This window comes from Thalassophryne amazonica, chromosome 20, assembly GCF_902500255.1.
Source record: "Thalassophryne amazonica chromosome 20, fThaAma1.1, whole genome shotgun sequence".
In the NCBI taxonomy this organism is placed as follows: domain Eukaryota; kingdom Metazoa; phylum Chordata; class Actinopteri; order Batrachoidiformes; family Batrachoididae; genus Thalassophryne; species Thalassophryne amazonica.
In genome coordinates this window covers 36,839,436-36,857,839 of record NC_047122.1, presented here as the reverse complement: position 1 = coordinate 36,857,839, position 18,404 = coordinate 36,839,436, and the positions used below count along the sequence as shown (strand labels likewise).

The 18,404-nt window shown below is 39.5% G+C and overlaps 1 protein-coding gene across 1 annotated transcript in view; it reads left to right on the top strand.

Moving 5' to 3' along the window:
- The first annotated feature begins 13,238 nt into the window (after positions 1 to 13,238).
- The window catches only part of LOC117501919 (small conductance calcium-activated potassium channel protein 1-like), a 63,306-nt gene continuing 58,140 nt past the window's right edge, over positions 13,239 to 18,404 (top strand). Inside the window, exon 1 of the mRNA XM_034160883.1 lies at positions 13,239 to 13,640. The gene's annotated coding sequence lies outside the window, so the exon portion shown is untranslated. The remainder of the gene's footprint in view (positions 13,641 to 18,404) is intronic.

Sequence of the window (18,404 nt, the reverse complement as noted above, 5' to 3'; positions counted from 1 at the left end):
ATATTCTATTGAATACACCACAAAGAAGATATTTAATGTATTGGTTTTGTACAAATACTTGGTCATTTTGAAATGGATGCCTGCAGCACATTTCAAAAAAGCTGGGACAGTGGTATGTTTACCACTGTTACATCACCTTTCCTTCTAACAACACTCTAAGCGTTTGGGAACTGACTCTTAATTGTTGAAGCTTTGTAGGTGGAATTCTTTCCCATTCTTGCTTGATGTATGACTTATTTGTTCAACAGTCTGGGGTCTCCGTTGTCATATTTTGTGCTTCATAATGTACCACACATTTTCAATGGGCGACAGGTCTGGACTGCAGGCAGGCCAGTCTAGTACCCGGACTCTTATTATGAAGCCAAGCTGTTGTAACACGTGCAGAATGTGGCTTGGCATTGTCTTGTTGAAATAAGCAGGGACGTCCCTGAAAAAGACATTGCTTAGATGGCAGAATGTGTTGCTCCAAAACCTGGATGTACCATACAGAATTGTTGGTGTCATCAGATGTGTAAGTTGCCCATGCCATGGGCACTAACCATCACAGATGCTGGCTTTTGAACTTTGTGCTGGTAACAATCTGGATGGTCTTTTTCCTCTTTTGTCCAGATGACACGACGTCCATGATTTCCAAAAACAATTTGAAATGTGGACTCATCAGACCACAGCACACTTTGCCGCTTTGCGTCTGTCCATTTCAAATGAGCTTGGGCCCAGAGAAGGCGGCGGCGTTTCTGGATGTTGTTGATGTATGGCTTTTGTTTTGCATGGTAGAGTTTTAACTTGAACTTGTAGATGTAGCGACGAACTGTGTTAACTGACAGTGGTTTTCTGAAGTGTTCCTGCGCCCACGCGGTAAGATCCTTTACACAATGATGTTGGTTTTTAATGCAGTGCCGCCTGAGGGATCGAAGGTCACGGGCATTCAATGTTGGTTTTCAGCCTTGCCACTTACATGTAGAAAGTTCTCCAGATTCTTTCAATCTTCGATTATATTATGGACTGTAGATGCTGGAATCCCTAAATTCCTTGCAATTGAACGTTGAGAAACATTGTTCTTAAACTGTTGGACTATTTTTTGTTTTTCTTTTTTTTCATACAGTTCACAACGTGGTGATCCTCGCCCCATCTTTGCTTGTGAATGGCTGAGCCTTTTGGGGATGCTCCTTTTATACCCAGTCATGACACTCACCTGTTTCCAATTAGGTGGTGTTTGAGCTTTCATCAACTTTCCCAGTCTTTTGTTGCCCTGTCCCAACTTTTTTGAAACGTGTTACAGGCATCCATTTCAAAATGACCAAATATTTGCACAAAAACAAAGTTTATCAGTTTGAACATTAAATATCTTGTCTTTGTGGTGTATTAAAATAAATATAGGTTGAAGAGGATTTGCAAATCACTGTATTCTGTTTTTATTTACATTTTACACAACATCCCAACTTCATTGGAATTGGGGTTGTAGATGCTCAAAGCAATAATGCCACACAGACGTCGGCATGCTGCGATGCAAGGTGCATCATAACTTGGTGTTTAAAGTTAAGGTTCAGGGGACCATAGTGTTTTTCCTCAGTGGTTTGTGATATTTTTGTTCACCCTCTTGAATTGAACCTGAAAATCTACACTACACGTGCATCTCTATTGGTTTGTTTCAGCTCCATTGTGGCAGTGTGGAAGCATAATTACAAAAATTGTGCCACTGTACAAATATGTACCGACCTGTAATTTCAGAGCAGATTAATCAGCAATCCACGTTGTATCATTAAAGGGGAAAAAAATTACTGTCTCTAATGTCAAGTCTGCACCGGTTTATATTGTGTCATTACTTGGTAGCAGGCGGTCCTTTTTTTTTTTTTTTTTTGTCATCTTGTCAGATTTGACAGTGTTTGTAAAACCGGTCTTCAGTGTTTTCACAGCAGCATTTGTGAAGACAAAACTTGACTGATTCTTGTCCGTGTCCATTTTTTTCTTTTTAAGAATTGTTTGTCCAACCAGTAAAGATTTCCGTGTTTGTTGACCTCTGGGGTTCACAGTCAGATCCTGCAGGCTTTCCATTGTCAGCTGACATGTCATAAATGGGACTGACATGAAAGTTGGATGTTAAGTGATGTCTAAAGTGTTAACATTTCTGTTAAGTTCTGTAACCTTACGTTAAACACTGAGCTTTTTTGTGACTGTTAAGGAGTGATGCAAACTAAGTCCCGTTTTGTCTTCAGCTTAAAGTGTATATAATTGTTTCAGAAGAGAAGATCCTTTGGACAAAATGCACTCTTGTTTCTCCAACACAAAACTTCTATTTATTTAAGCAGAAATTGTAATCATTGGAGAAATTATAGTGTAAATTGAAAGAGCTGCTCTTGATCATTAATTTGGTGGACAAAAGGAAAGGATGAGCTAACCACAACACAAAGTGTATAAAAGAAGTAATGTCACATTTAATAAATGTCTCAAGACTTTAACTAATGCAGGACTAAAAATGGAGAGTTTTATATCTGAAAAACATGGTTTACTAACCAAAACAAATAGGAAAACAGAGGTTTTGGAAAATGTTGTGTAGAGTATTAAATTGTAACAATATTTTAAATAAAGTTATATATTGGGAAAAGCCTGTCATCATATTGTTGTTCTGCATTTTATTTATTTGTAGGATGAAATGAAGATTTGTACCAACTTCAAATTGATGAAGCGCTCAGTTCATTCTCCATGTAATGTGGAGTTACATCAGGAAGGGTATCCGGCGCAAAAATTGTGCCAAATCGCATGTAGATCCATATCGGATCTGCTTATAGTGACCCCAACCAAAATGGGAGTAAAGGAAAGAAGTTACTAGCACTCTGTAATCTTCATAAGTGGATCAGAGCGATGTTGTGTTTTTTTTTTTTTTTTGGTTTTTTTTTTTTTAAATAAACCTCCTCCCACCCCTTTTTAAAGGTTTCTTTTACTGGGAATTGTCTTAGAGTTTGTTGTAGCTGTTCTCCATTCCAGGGAACAATAACACCCGTTAAACAGAAATCACAAACACCCTTAGAGTTGCTTAATGTGGTTTCCGTGGTTGGATGGACTGACTGTCTTGGTCTCCTCTACCTCTATAGCTCTAGTCCAGGCAATGGCCACAGCTGCACATAATCATCTGGGGTGTCTGAATAATCAAATCCTCACCATGACAAGTACCAGCAGATCCTGGATCATCCAGATCATCCTGGATCCCCCTCCCTCCCCAAGCCATGTATTAACATTAGGGTTCTGGACCAAATAAGAGTCATACAGGCGATAAAATGGCAGTGAGAGTCCTGCACTGAGTGACTTCTTAAAGGAAGACGCTAAATCTCTGCTGTCTTTAAAAAATCTGTTTATCAGAATGTTTCAACAAAGACGTGATGTGTTTGGAGCGAGTTTGTCTTTCTGAGCTGCCAGGTACAGTGACGCCTCATTCATGCAGTTACTCCTGTTCAAGGTTGTCATGCTTTTCCCCATTGCCTTCTGAAGAGTAAAACTGCATGTGTGGGAGGTATTGACGCAAATACTCGTATATATTTGTTTTGGAGTCGCAGGAAAGCAGTTTGCTTAAGTTAAGCTCATGGATGGAGGTTTGATTTTCCTCTCTTCCCACTTGGCTTGAAGAGAAGCAAAGGAGAGATGAGGATGATGTTTGATTATGTTTATCTACTCTTCCTGGGGTCCACATAAAACAACCACCAAAATATAGAATATTCAAAAATTATAAAGTAAAACAAAACCAATCAGCTTCCAGTCACATTAATCATCACATGTGGTCAATCAATATTCACAAAAAAACTTGTCTGAAAAAGAAAAACAGATTTCTCAATACGTCGGTAAAAACTGCTGCAGAAGTTCCCAAATGAACATTCATTTGCAATAAGTTTAATACATTCCGGCAATGAATTCCATTCCTTCATACCCCTAAATAAGACAGTGTTTTTTATGGCTTTAGTCCTGGCCACAGGTAAAGTAAAATTTCACACCACAATGTCTGGTTATGTATCTATGCTTTTCTGAACTGAAGGAGAAATTCCTGAACAGAATACAAGGTAACATAGTGACAATCATTTTTCTAGTAAAAATGATCAGTCAATATAATAGTCTAACAGCCAGTTCAAACTTTTGTGCATTGTAATAATGTTGGTCTTATAACTACATTTAAGTGCTATATGAGCAGCCCTATTTTGCTGGGCAATAATCCAGGTATACTAGTAATAATTATTTGATAGCGTAATTCAATGTTGTACAACTTACAAACCTTCCATGTGTCCTCATAATCAGTATACCCAGGATGAGGAGGAGGATAAACCAGTGTGAGTTTTCTGGCAGGAAACATGACTCTGTTACAAACATATTTCTTCTTAGTGCATGATGGATGTATTTTGTAGAATCGTACAAATAATAGATGGTGACTGGAGCCTGGTGGTGCTGACAGTTTGCTCTCCAGTCTGGTTTATTTCTAACAACTCTGCTTTGCAGCGAACTGCTGGACACAACAGGGGAACACTGAACAGTGACATTTTGACATGCACTTTTTGTGCACTGCTCAACGGGAAAGGTGTTAGCAACTGAGATGAGGAGGCATTGTTCAAGTCCTCTTAATGGGCCATAAAAACGCTGTGAGCATTGGCGCCATTGTGGGGAAAATACTCATTTAGTCACTAAATGTTGACTAAAATCTTGACGTTTTGGTTTCACCACCTCCCCTCACTTGCCATTTTTGAGCTGTCCTTTTCTTAAAGGGATCATAGTGCAGTTGTCTTGTTTTTTTAATCTACCTTTTACAGTTGACGTGTATCTTAAACATTTCCAAAGGCCATCTCTTCCTGAGCCACTGGTTTTTGATTGTTGAACGGACACTTGCACTGTTAATCATTCAGTTTTTGCCTCGGCTCCATCGCGGCCTGACAGCTGTGCGTGCTGTTGTGATGTGTTGTATTGTGCACAGACACTGTGGTCGCCAACTATCTGGTCATTGTGACAGCTAAAGTAATAGCCAATTTAGAGATGGATGGCTTAAGAACTGGAGGTGCTCAAGTGTGACGTGTTTCTTTTGCGGGGGAGGTGGATGCAGGTCGTGCATATGCTTGTCTCATCTCTCTGCTTGAACACGCTTCAGATTTGGATGCGGTTGCCGTGGCAGCACTGTTGGCTCAGCATCTATTTCTTTATCCCTGTTAGCCAGCTGACAAACACCTCCCGACAATGTGTTTGTGGCGATGTTTGTTAGTTTGATTTTCTAATCAACAAAAATAGAAATGCAACACTTTTGTTTTTGGTCCAATAGTATCTCACTGGGCGAATGTTGGCGACAAACTGTGAATGCCCTTTGCGAGGGACTTGTCCACCAAAATGTCCACCATGAGCTGTTGCCTGTGAACTGAATGTTCATCTCATGACCATGTGTTACCCTGCCAGCCCAGGACAGTCACATCCAGCTAGCTCACCAAATAACTTTTTTTCTCAACATGAATTGCAAATTTTGGAGTGACCTTTTATTGGGATTAGTTCAAGGCACCTCTGTGTAATAATCATACTATTTAATCAAGATCTTGATATGTTGCACCTGTTAGGTAGATGATTATTTTGGCAAAGGTGAAATGCTCGGTCGTGTGGATTTTAACAAGGTCCTGAACAAAACTGGAAGAAAATAAACTTTTTGTGTGCAAAAAATAAATCACATCTTTTACTTGAACTCCTAAAAAATGAGAACAAAACCAGAAGTGTTTAGATAGTTCCGAAACATTCATTTATTCATTTTCTATACTCACTTATGGCCATTAAGGGTTTACGGGAGAGCTTGTGCCTATCCCAGCAGTCCTAGGCTGTGAGGCAGGGTACACCCTGGACAGGACACCAGTAGGACTGAAACAGTTTTAGACTTATTTTACACTAGACCTCTTGACAAAATTCAGTTGTACCTGCATTAGTGGTGACTGTCCACCAGGTGGTTATATTGCTCCATTTCAAGAACCCTGGAACAACAACAACAATCAGCCTGTTGCTTATATTAGTAGACGTGTAACAGCATCATTTTTGTTTTTTGGTTCATGATCTGAATTAATCTGGAGGTGTATAAATTATCAGTTATTTTACAGATGTTAATATTTAACTTGTTAGTAATTTGTGTAGTCATACTGCATAATATTCCACTCAGCAGGTATAACATATGACAAAAGTACTTATTAAAAGTAATCTGGGGAAAAGGGCAGTTTGTGTTTCCACTTGTCTGTAAGCTTTTCACATCAGTTTGTAGCATCAAAAATTTGAACAGGTTAATAATGGCACAGCCCAATTTTGAACAGTGAGCGGGGCTTGAGGGGCACCTGCATTTTTTTTTTCCTGTTTCAACAGTTTCAGTTAGCATGGAAGAAAAAAAGTGTGTTACACAAATTTGTCAAAGAATATTTTTCCATTCTGTTAAATTATGATGATCTTATCTCTAACGGCAACTGCCTCCTGCCTTTGTGAGCAGCAAACAAATTCTTCCAGACTCAAGCTGAGAGTGTAATGTGAGAACACCATGCTTTATTTATAATTCACAAAGAAACTAAAGCCTGACTAGTTTCACACAAAGTACCTAAGAGGAAAAAATATGAACTCTGTGTATAGCAAGAAGGACTCATTTTAGTCCTTATTGGTCTATTACCTGTCAGGCTTTAATAATGTCCTCACAGCTGCTGGCTACCGCCGATCACACTTGAAGAAAAAAACTGTTTCAGTGAGGAGAACGTGAGGCGGATTCCTAATAAGTCTTTCCTAGTTTTACACAAAAGCAGCTGGTTTCTCTGACTTATTCTTTATGTCTCTTTTGTGCACCCACTGTGTCAAGCAAATTGCCTCTGATTTGTTTCTGAGAACAGTGAGAAATCTGAACTAATGTTATGTAACAAAGCATGTGCACGTTGTTTCAAATCTAGGCTTTGAATTCCCGTCACGTTTGAAAGGCCCAGATTATGCCTGGTTTTTTTTTGTTTGTTTGTTTTTGCACCATTTTTCAGTTAGTTGTGGAAGATTTTCCTTGCAAGGCCAGTGCACAGTACTGCACACTTCAGGTGTCATTGCTAGTTTTTCCACCGGACACAGTTGCCATTTTCATGCCTGAAGTGTATTTTCATTACCAAATATGCTCGTTCACCAATGAGCATGTTCATGTAAAAATGTGGTGTGGTCCGGCACAAAACATGGTGCATTCGTGTCGTCCATCATAAGAAAGTGTTTGTATTTAATATGACCTAAAAGCAGGTCTAAAGTCAAGCACTGTGATTTTGTTGTATTTTAAGAGCACAGCATTTGGGTGTAGTTTACTTAAGTGGGTTCACCACAAATGCACGCTACTCACATAGTGTGCAGTAGTACATAAAAGACATGAAATCAAATTGTTCAGCCATTAAACATTAAATCATTTGTGTTCAGCTATTAAACATCAATTGTGTTCAGCCATTAAACATTGAAAAAAAAAAATCTGTTAATACAGTAATACTGTGATGCATCAAATCAAGACAAGTCTCGGAGCATGCGGTAGTGCTGCACCGCCCAGGCAGACACCCGGTCCAACCCACGTCACGAAAGTACAGATCTTTCTGCTGCAGTGAGATGAAATACACAACTCATTTTTTGAACCAAAAAAAAACCACATTACAAACATTTGTCAAACACTCCAACCTTATAACGGACAAAGAAAGCTCGCTCCAACTGCATCACAGCACAGAGAGTGCATGATGGTTAGACAGTCAAACAGCTCATAACTTACCTTACAAAGTACTGCATGCACCATGTCCATCTACATGGGTGGAGTCTATGGGAAACAGCCACATCTTAGGTGCACGTTGGTCAGTGGACACTCTTCACTCAGTAGAGTAACAGGATACAGTGTTCACGTAAATGTTAAATCAACTGTTGCTGCAAGTTCCAGCTGATCCTTGCTCGTACTGTGCAAGCAGATCTGTTTCCTCACCAGAAAACCTCTCAGTACCTCAGTGGTGTGTTCAGCCAATCACGTGATAACCAGCACTGAAATGAGCTTTTGGCAGACAATGGGGAGATGAAAAAAATTTATTGGTTAGGGGGTTTCTGAGGACCAGGGTTTAAAACTGTTGGTCTAGGCCAGGGGTATTCAACTCCAGTCCTTTGCAACTTTTATGTGTCCCTGGTTCAACACACCTGAATCAAATGGCTGAATTACTTCCTCAGTATGCAGTCAATTTCTCCAGGGTGCTGCTAATGACCTCATTAACTGAGTCAGGTGTATTGAAGCAGAAACACATCTAAAGGTTGCAGGACACCAGCCCTCGAGGACTAGAGTTGAATACCCCTGGTCTAGGCCATCAAACGTATGTGGTTCATCTTCACAATAATTTTTATGAGTTTTGATCATTCAAAACTAACATTTCACAGCTCTCGCTGTCAGGAAGTGATGCATACAAATATCCCTCGAATGAACTTGGGTATACTTAGTTGCTGCAGGTCGCGTCTACTTTTGACTCATTATTCTGTTATGGTGACCATGTGACCGTGGTGTCTCACACTGGTTAAAGGTGTGTGTGTGTAAAGTGAGTCAAAGAGGCTTGTGCAGGATTAATCAAGCCTAAAGGACACGTCTGTACGCGCGTGTGCTGGGAGGAGTGGGCATCAATCACCGTCTGGAGCATCTCCTTCTTTCTCTCAGTGTCTCTTCCCCTCATCAGCCGTATCGACCAGTGCTTCGGACCGGTGGTAATTAAAAGGCATTGATCAGCCTCCAGCCACAAGATGTTTGAGGTGTGATTGTGTGGCGTGGTGCAAACGAGTGCGCAGACACGTTAGCGTGTGGATTGCTTTGTTTCACATGTCTAAGTTATAGGCGTCTTTGTGTTTTCATGCAGCATGTAGAAGTGTGATTGAGGTTCAGATTTCCTTCCAGGTCATTTGTATTCTTTGCACTACCGGAATCTATTTAGCTTCCATGTCCATGTTTCACACTGCGCGGCGGCTAATGTGCCTCCGCTGAATTATCCATCTGATAAAATATTGAATGCACTGGGAGAAGGTCCGTGCTTGCTTATTAAATGAGAATTTGGATTTTTAAAATAATAATAATAATAATAATAACCACAACAGCTGACTGATATCCAAACGCAGACGTATTTCTTCCCCACAGACGTACACACACACACTTCTCACTCTTCTTTTTTCCATCTGACTGAACACAGTAAATCTACTCAGTGCAGCCGGATTGCTAACTCTGCACATTTTTCGACCTCGGCGGGGTAGAAGAGAGTTAACCTGTCAAACCGAGAGTCTCAACTGAGTAAGAACCAGCCCACAATTACGATTATAAATACACCAGTGGCTCTTCAGTCACACACTGAAAGCACACACTTGATAGAAGTGGCGGATTGAGTTGCATTAAAATATGTTTAATTTCTGTTTATTTCTGCTGTGTATGTTTGCTGTTGTGGGGCGATTTAGTGCAGCGGCTTTTAATTTGATGCCTGTGACAGTTATACTTGTCTGAGGACTCGTCTCTCCTGCCTCCCTCCACAATAAATCCCATGAATTACCCATCATGCCCCCTCTCCTCTCCATTAACCATCCTTCCCTCGTCTTTCCTTCCTGAACGAGTGATCAGTTAAGGCCTTGTCCAGCTCGCGCTGTATGTCAGCAGTTTTTCTCGCTCTCTCATCCCTTCATTCTGTCATTTTTTTACCCAAAGCCTTCAAATATGGCCATCGGGTATTGCAAAGACTGTGTCTGTCTGTTTGTCTGTGCTCAGAATAAGTCCAGTCCTATTACTGCCAGTGTTTTCAAATTCACAGGGAATATTCTTGGCCTATTTTAAGAGGTATTTTAAGGAGTTAAGGTTTTAAAGGTTGGGGTGACAGAGTAGAGCAGAACAGTGATGTCAGGGACTGGTCTAGCTAGCTGTAAACTCCATTTCGTTTCTGTCTAAATATAACCTCTTTGTTATATACTATGTAAACTATAGCAAGAAATAAACACTTCTAAAACAGAAAACGCTGTTTTTGGAACCTGATAACCTCTAGAATGATTTACAAGACATTTCGCAGATGTTAACATGGTGACATCACAGGCTGGTCTAGCTAGCTGCAAACTCTGTTTTGTTTGTGTGTAAATATAATCTCTTTGTCATATACTATGTAAATGATAGCAAGAAATAAACACTTCTAAAACAGAAAACGCTGTTTTTGGAACCTGATAACACCTCAAGAGTGATTTACAATAATTTTGTAGATGTTAGCATGGTGACATCACAGGCTGGTCTAGCTAGCTGCAAACCATTTGGTTTGTGTGTAAATATAATCTCTTTGTCATATATTATGTAAACGATACCAAGAAAGAAACACTTCTAAAACAGAAAACGCTGTTTGTGAAATTTCATACTGTCTTCTTATGTTAACTATTTCAACAGTTCTTTTAGTCAGACAGGAAAGATTGTTTTACCTGCTTTACATGTTTCGGCTACTTCCTGTAGCCTTCCTCAGAAGCGTCACAAGATGGGGAAGTGATGTGTCTTATAGGCTGCTACTTCTTGATTTGGCCAGACAGCAGGGGAACGTACGCCCCCTACTATCTGACGTCTTCTCCAGGACGGCATCCCATGCAGAGGTGTCAAGTAACGAAGTACAAATACTTTGTTACTGTACTTAAGTACACTTTTTAGGTATCTATACTTTACTCCATTACTTATTTTTCTGCCTACTTCTGACTTCTACTCATTACATTTTCACACAAGTATCTGTACTTTCTATTCCTTACATTTTTAAAACAAACAGCCTCGTTACTCTTGGCTTCAGTTTAATGTTTATATATGTATTTCACGTCATGTGCGCCTGTAATCAACTTTTCTGCAGCACGGCTTTGCTTTGAACCGTGAACCAATCGAAGCAGTGGTTCGCAGATTGAAGCAATGCTTCGACCTATTGCTTCGTTTATTCTTTCTTTCTTTCGCTTAATTTCCCCCGCTAAAAACATAAAGAGCATACTTCTGTGAGTATTATTTACCTTTTCTATGTTAAACCGACCTGTTATGGACTTCTGAAACAGCTGATAGATGTATTTTATAACTTAAAAACGGGAGCGATGCTAACGCGTTAGCATGTCTATGGCATTTTCAATGTTAAAACTTAGCATTAAGCAATTGCAGCTCTCATTACGTTCGGGTGCATTTGTTTTCAAATTGTAATATTTCTTAAATTTATTTTTGTTTATATATTAATAATCTAATGATTATTATATACAATTTTAGAGGAAGAGGCAAAAAGAACCTGAATAGAAACACAACAGAAAATATAAAAGCAACTAACAATGAACATACATAAATAAATACATACATACATAAATAAATGTTTCCTGTGAACACCTAGTGACTCTTACACCTCCACTTCATCCCTGTTTTATTTAATGACAGTTTGTTACCAAACCATATTTTCTATTTGTTAATTTCTTCAGTGATTTCCTCCAGAACTATCTGCCAAACTAGAAAACTGCTGCATCCTAGTAAGAGCAGAATACTACTGGAATGAATTTGAATAAGGAAAGTTGTGGGGGGGTTTTTTGTTTGTTTGTTTTTGTTTTTCCTTCACTAAATGGATGCTGCACTCACTGCAGTTTATCGTCTGGAATAGTCCCAGATTGCATTTCAGAGCTTCTAGAATTGAAACATTTTCGTGGTGTTGGGGGGTAATTTTGGGTTTTAGGTCTTGGGCCACATGTAGAACGAATCAGTTTTTAAATTAAGCTTTCAATTCATATAGTGGCATCTACCCCCCTTTTTTTTTTTTTTTTTTTAGGTTACTTTATACTTTTATACTTTAAGTATGTTTTGGAGCACAGACTTTTTCACTTTTACTTGAGTAAAGAGGTCAAGTTGATACTTCAACTTTTACCAGAGTGTTTTTAAACTGCAGTATCTATACTTCTACTTAAGTAACAAATGTGTGTACTTTTGACACCACTGATCCCATGTATGTGATAGGGTGTAGGACCCTTATCCCGATTCATGCTTCTTGGACCTCGCTTGCGGATCTCGATGGCCTCTCTGATCCAGCGGTGGATAGCATTGTCGATAGCATAGGATCCGTCACTTATAACTTTTCCAAATCTCTTGTAGAAATCATAAAACCCCTCCTCGGACTCACTGAACAGCACTGCAGGAACTCACAACAATTGGCAAAGGACTTACAACAAATCACCATAGGACAGGATGAAATATTCATATCACACGATGTCATATCACTTTTTACAAAAACCCCAGTAGAGGTCACACTCAACATCGTACACAGTAGACTCAGTAAGGACAAATCACTCTGGAAACGAACCAAACTCACAGCTGAAGACATCATGTCACTACTCAGATTCGTTGCCACATCCACTTATTTTCAATACAACACCACCATATACAAACAGACTGAAGGCTTCGCCATGGGAGACCCGTTATCAGCCATTATCAGCGGGTTTTTCATGGAGCATTTGGAACAACAAGCTATATCTACAGCACCAGCAGACTGTAGCATATCATTTTGGAAAAGGTACGTCGATGACATTCTAGAAAAAATAAAAACCGGACACACACAACAGCTCACAGATCACCTCAACACCATAGACCATACAGGCAGCATTAAATTCACGTACGAAGAGGAAACAAACAATGAAATAGCTTTTTTGGATTTAAAAATACACCACAACACAGATGGCAGTATCAAACTTAAAATACACAGGAAACCCACACACACAGACCAATATTTGCACCCCACAGAACACAAGCTGTCAGTAGTCAGAACACTGTACAACAGGGCCACTATAGTCACAGATACACAGGACAGGGAAGAGGAGGAGACACACATACACAATGCACTCACAACCTGCCAGTATCCACAATGGGCAATAGAAAAAGGTAAAAAAAAAAAAAAACAGGTACAAAACACAGAAAAACACGTACAAAAGAAGAAAAAGAACACTTTCAACAAAAACAAACCGGCCATAGTCACACTGCCATATATATCAGGGGGGTCACTGAATGCATCCAAAGAGTCATGAAAAAATACAACATCAATACACCGGTCAAACCACACACCAAACTCAGACAGCTTTTATTTAGGCCCAAGGACAAGATAAAAAAAAAAACAGAACACAAATGCAATGTAATATATGAAATACCGTGCTTATCATGCAACAACACATACATTGGGGAGACAGGGAGACAATTTGGAACAAGGAAAAATGAACATCAAAAAGAATGTGAAAAAGAGACAGCCAATAGACAAACAAGAGCCATAAAAGAACAAGCCGAGCAGGAAAATCTCAAATCAGCCATATCCAACCATTGCAAGAGGAAATATCACATCATGGATTGGACCAATGCCAGGGTCATACATGCTGAAAGCAACAAATACCACCGCTGGATCGGAGAGGCCATCGAGAGCCGCAAGCGAGGTCCAAGAAGCATGAATCGGGATGAGGGGGCCTACACCCTATCACATACATGGGATGCCGTTCTGGAGAAGACGTCAGACAGTAGGGTGCGTAAGTTCTCCCTGCTGTCTGGCCAAATCAAGAAGTAGGAGCCTATAAGACACATCACTTCCCCATCTTGTGACGCTTCTGAGGAAGGCTACAGGAAGTAGCCGAAACATGTAAAGCAGGTAAAACAATCTTTCCTGTCTGACTAAAAGAACTGTTGAAGTAGAAAACGCTGTTTTTGGAACCTGATAACACCTCTAGAGTGATTTACAAGACATTTTGCAGATGTTAACATGGTGACATCACAGGCTGGTCTAGCTAGCTGCAAACTCTGTTTCATTTGTGTGTAAATATAATCTCTTTGTCATCTATTATGTAAATGATAGCAAGAAATAAACACTTCTAAAACAGAAAACACTGTTTTTGGAACCTGATAACACCTCTAGAGTGATTTACAAGACATTTTGTAGATGTTAGCATGGTGACATCACAGGCTGGTCTTGCTAGCTGCAAACCGTTTGGTTTGTGTGTAAATATAATCTCTTTGTCATATATTATGTAAACGATACCAAGAAAGAAACACTTGTAAAACAGAAAACACTGTTTTTGGAACCTGAGAACACCTCTAGAGTGATTTACAAGACATTAGCATGGTGACATCACAGGCTGGTCTAGCTAGCTGCAAACTCTGTTTCGTTTCTGTGTAAATATAATCTCTTTGTCATATGTTATGTAAACGATAGCAAGAAATAAACACTTCTAAAACAGAAAACGCTGTTTTTGGAACCTGATAACACCTCTAGAGTGATTTAGAAGACATTTTGCAGACATTAGCATGGTGACATCACAGGCTGGCCTAGCTAGCTGCAAACTCTGTTTTGTTTGTGTGTAAATATAACCGCTTTGTCATATATTATGTAAAAGATAGCGAGAAATAAACACATCTAAAACTGAAAACGCTGTTTTTGTAACCTGATAACTCCTTTAGAGTGATTTACAAGACACTTTGCGGCTGTTAGCATGTACATTAACTTCCACTAACTCAAAGTTTCTGTGTAGGCTCTCAGTTGTCCAGGTGGTTTCCATAGTAGAGAAGCTTGAATGAATTTTCAATCAAGATTCAAGCTTCTCTACTAACTCAAAGCTAACTTCTGCTCTTGTCAAAAGCTCATGTATGCGCATATGCACACCCTCCTGCAGACACCAATGGCTTGATTGATTGATAGAGGGGCTTTATTGAACATGTACAAATTGTATGTCTTAATAATTAACGTAAATATCAAACTTTATAATTTTGTGTGTGTGTGTGTGTGTATATATATATATATATATATATATATATATATATATATACACACACACTTTGCACTGGGATACCAGTTAACCACAAATTATAAAGAAGATGGTGTTCATACAGCTAAGGGTATTTTAGCATTGTGTTATCGTTTTCCTCTTCTTCCAGCATCTGTCTGGACACAAGAGAGACAGGGAACAGACCAGAGGTGGTAAAATAGAGAAAATCCTTTATTTCATCTTGAGAAATGTTCTGTACAGACGTGCTGGGGCGACAGTGAGAGCGCTCGCCTGGTTAGAGAGCTGACTTTAGAGAGGAGGAAAGAGGAGTCAGAATGTGAAAACTCTCACCGCTCTGCAAAAACAGAACATTTCTGTTGCCACATATGACACCAAAGATGTTTGAATTTTCCTAATTGGGTATAAAGTCAAACATTAAAGGGAAAGTTGAGTTTGGGGTCACTGTGACTTACTGAGAATTACTGGAGCAGAGCTTTGCTTTATTGAATTCATGGATGCTTGTGGGAAAAGCAGCTAAACGCACTTCATCCGCCACTGAGGGTTTAATACTTAACACATTCACATCTATTTTAAGAAGCTGTTTCACAAATGAATGTAAATCCTACAGTGGGGTGTCTGTGTAAACACAGAGTATGAGAGGATGACTGAGCGTGCTGGTGGTAAATTGATTACACATATAACAACTTGTGTCAGGTCAGATCAGACGTCCCCTCAGGAAAACTGGAGTGATGCATGGCATTTATGTTCACACTCGAGGCCTTATGTTTGCATACAGCTAGGCTTAAAATGTAATTTCCTTCAAACTCTACACAATTCAGGTCATCATACAATATATGGAAGTCAGTTAGAATGTCTAGTTGATTTCCAAATAAAGATATTTAACTTAAATGTAGGTGATAGATACGTTTATTTCAGTATCTGGGTGACCGGCCAATAGGCTGCTAAACCTGTGTCGTGATGCAGCATCCGTCATTGTTATCTGCTTTTCGCATTATCTCAAAAACTGTCTGATAACTTTTTTCTAATTTAGCAAGGTAATAATATGGGTCATTAACATTGTTCCTGTCTAAAAATCACATTTGTAGATTTGTTAGTTTGGAAATGGTAGTCACATTTATGGAAAAAATAGCCAATTTTGATATTTGGACCCAGTTTTATCAAACACTGTCCGATAACTTTTAATTTAACAAGGGCACATATTGGTCATTGACATTGTTCCTGTTCCAAAATTATTTGCATAGATTTTTGTTTAGAAATAGCAGCTATTTTATGCCAAAAATGGCCATTTTTTCCTTGAGCTTTACTTGAGCCGGTAACCCAGGGCCCTTGGCACTCTTGTTATTCAAAATGTCAGATTTTCAAGAGACAAAGATTTATTGAGACCAGGTTGACCACCTGCTTAAACAGCTTGACAGACTCCAGAAATTCATATAATTACCTTTAGAAACTTCTGATTGGCTAATTGGCAGAAATGAAAGTTAATTGAGGTGCATTGGCAGTATTTAAGGGTCTACCTGTCAAACCAGTCTCTTCTTACACGTAAAATTGAGAAGAATCAAAATAATTAAGCTACAGCATCCAGAGAAAAAGAAAAAGTGTGGAACTGTGCAAACCACTTTCTTCTTTAGGATCTATTTCTTACAGATTCAACCTATCAGTGAGCAGAGTACCATGATGTGGGTTGTTTTGATTCAGAATGATTTGGTGCCGTCTGGAAATAATAACGCAATCCTTAGAGACATCATCCAGAACGCTGAAGCTTGGTCACGACAATCCCACCTCCGAAAGTGTCATGCTTAGAGAGAACAAAGTGAAAGTGTTGAAGTGGCAGTGCCAAAGCCTGACGTGAATCCCAGAGAGACTGTGGACTGAACTGGGAAAGAATAAAAAATGTCTCTGAGCAAAGAGGCCTGCAAACTATATAAAAGAGAACCTGTTCTGTCTGGAGAAATGGGCCAAAATTCTAAATCTTAAGATCCCTGTGGAAGGCTGATCTTAACTGTTCAGGTTATGCAGTTAAAGGTCATTTAAACAGAATCCGAACAAATCTTAAGTCTGGTCACACGGCACTAACGAAGGACACCGAAGCCAAAACGAAACAAGAAATCAGGACTTGCGTTGACTTTCGGAGACATTGTTTAACTGTTGTCCAGCTCCATTCTTGTTGCTGACGCTTTGTCAGAATTTTCAAAGTGTTGAAAAATGTGAACGAATCCCAACGACAACCTCAATTCTTCCATATTCCATTTTGCTTTCTTTGTTGACTGTTCCTCATCGTTTGCATAGTTTCCGTAACGTCAGCGTTCAGTTTGAGTGTCATCCAACTTCGTCCAACCTCCCAAGTCCGACGTCTTGCACGAACATTGACTATCGACTATCGATCTCAGACGAAAAGCAACATTTTCATACAGAAACAATAGCGGCAAGAACATTTTATCAACTCCTGTAGCTATTTACACCAGCCGTTTGTAGCTGGCCTGTATGTGTGCACACGTTGTTGCCAAGACAACCATACCTCGCACCTGCAGGTGCTGCAGACATGAGGAAGCGGCTGGCTGCACTTGGTCTCATACCCACTGTCAGTCACATCATCATGAATGTTTCTTTTTTATTTCGTTTAAAGCGTCAAGTTCGCCATTCGCTTTGTTTTTCTTTTGTTAGTTTCGGTTTTGTTTCGTTACTTTTGGTGCTCTTGATTCACAGGCTTTTCGGTGATGGGAGAAGCGCAGGATCATTCGTCCTCCTTTTCTTGATGATTTGTGACTTTGTGACTTTTTCCTTCATTCAGCGATCACTGTGTACCGTGTGACCAGGCCCTAAGGTAAATGTTTGACCCACTGAAATGCTATTGTAGAAAATAAAAGCTGAAATGAATGTCTGTTAATCATTTCAGTAAAAACGTTTACGGAAATAGAATAAAAATGTTGACTGAAATATAGTAGACAGTCTAGTTGTGAGTTGTTTATTAAAATGAAATGTGTAGAGTTGTGGAAAATTGAGTTTAAATGGTTTGAGCTGAGGTCTATTTGCTTCTAAGTCCTATACAGGCCCTGAGGTCCGTTGGCGTCTGTGTTTATCCCCAGATTCCGCATCGTGACGCAGATGACAGTCAGTGAGCGACTCCTCCTGGACAGGATGCCAGTCTGTCACAGGTTACGTCCCCAGCCAAGGCTGGTACTCATTGACAGCTGAGTGCGCTGGGACAAGGCAGGTGAAGTGTCTTGTTCGAGGATGTAGACAGGTAGCGTGTTCAGGAATCGAGCTAAGGTAAAAATATAGCTCATCAAAAATGTGAGTTAGTGCATTTCAGCCAACTTGTGCAGCCAATAACTCAAAAGCAATAAATGCTATTTTGCAGCACCTCACATTCATAGAACAAATAATGAGGACAAACCCAACTGCACCTCATGAGGTTTGATGCACCAGATGGGCTGAAAAAGTAACTTTAGTGATTTCTGCATAATTGAGCATACAGTGTGTTTGTCTCTGCGCTCCACCCGGCTAACAATTTAAGCACGTCAACCACAAATACAGGACAAAATCTAAAATGGAACAGTAAACTAAACTTGGATTTAAAGAATGGGTAACACATGGCTTATGATGTATCAGAACTTTTGATGGCTAACCTGAAA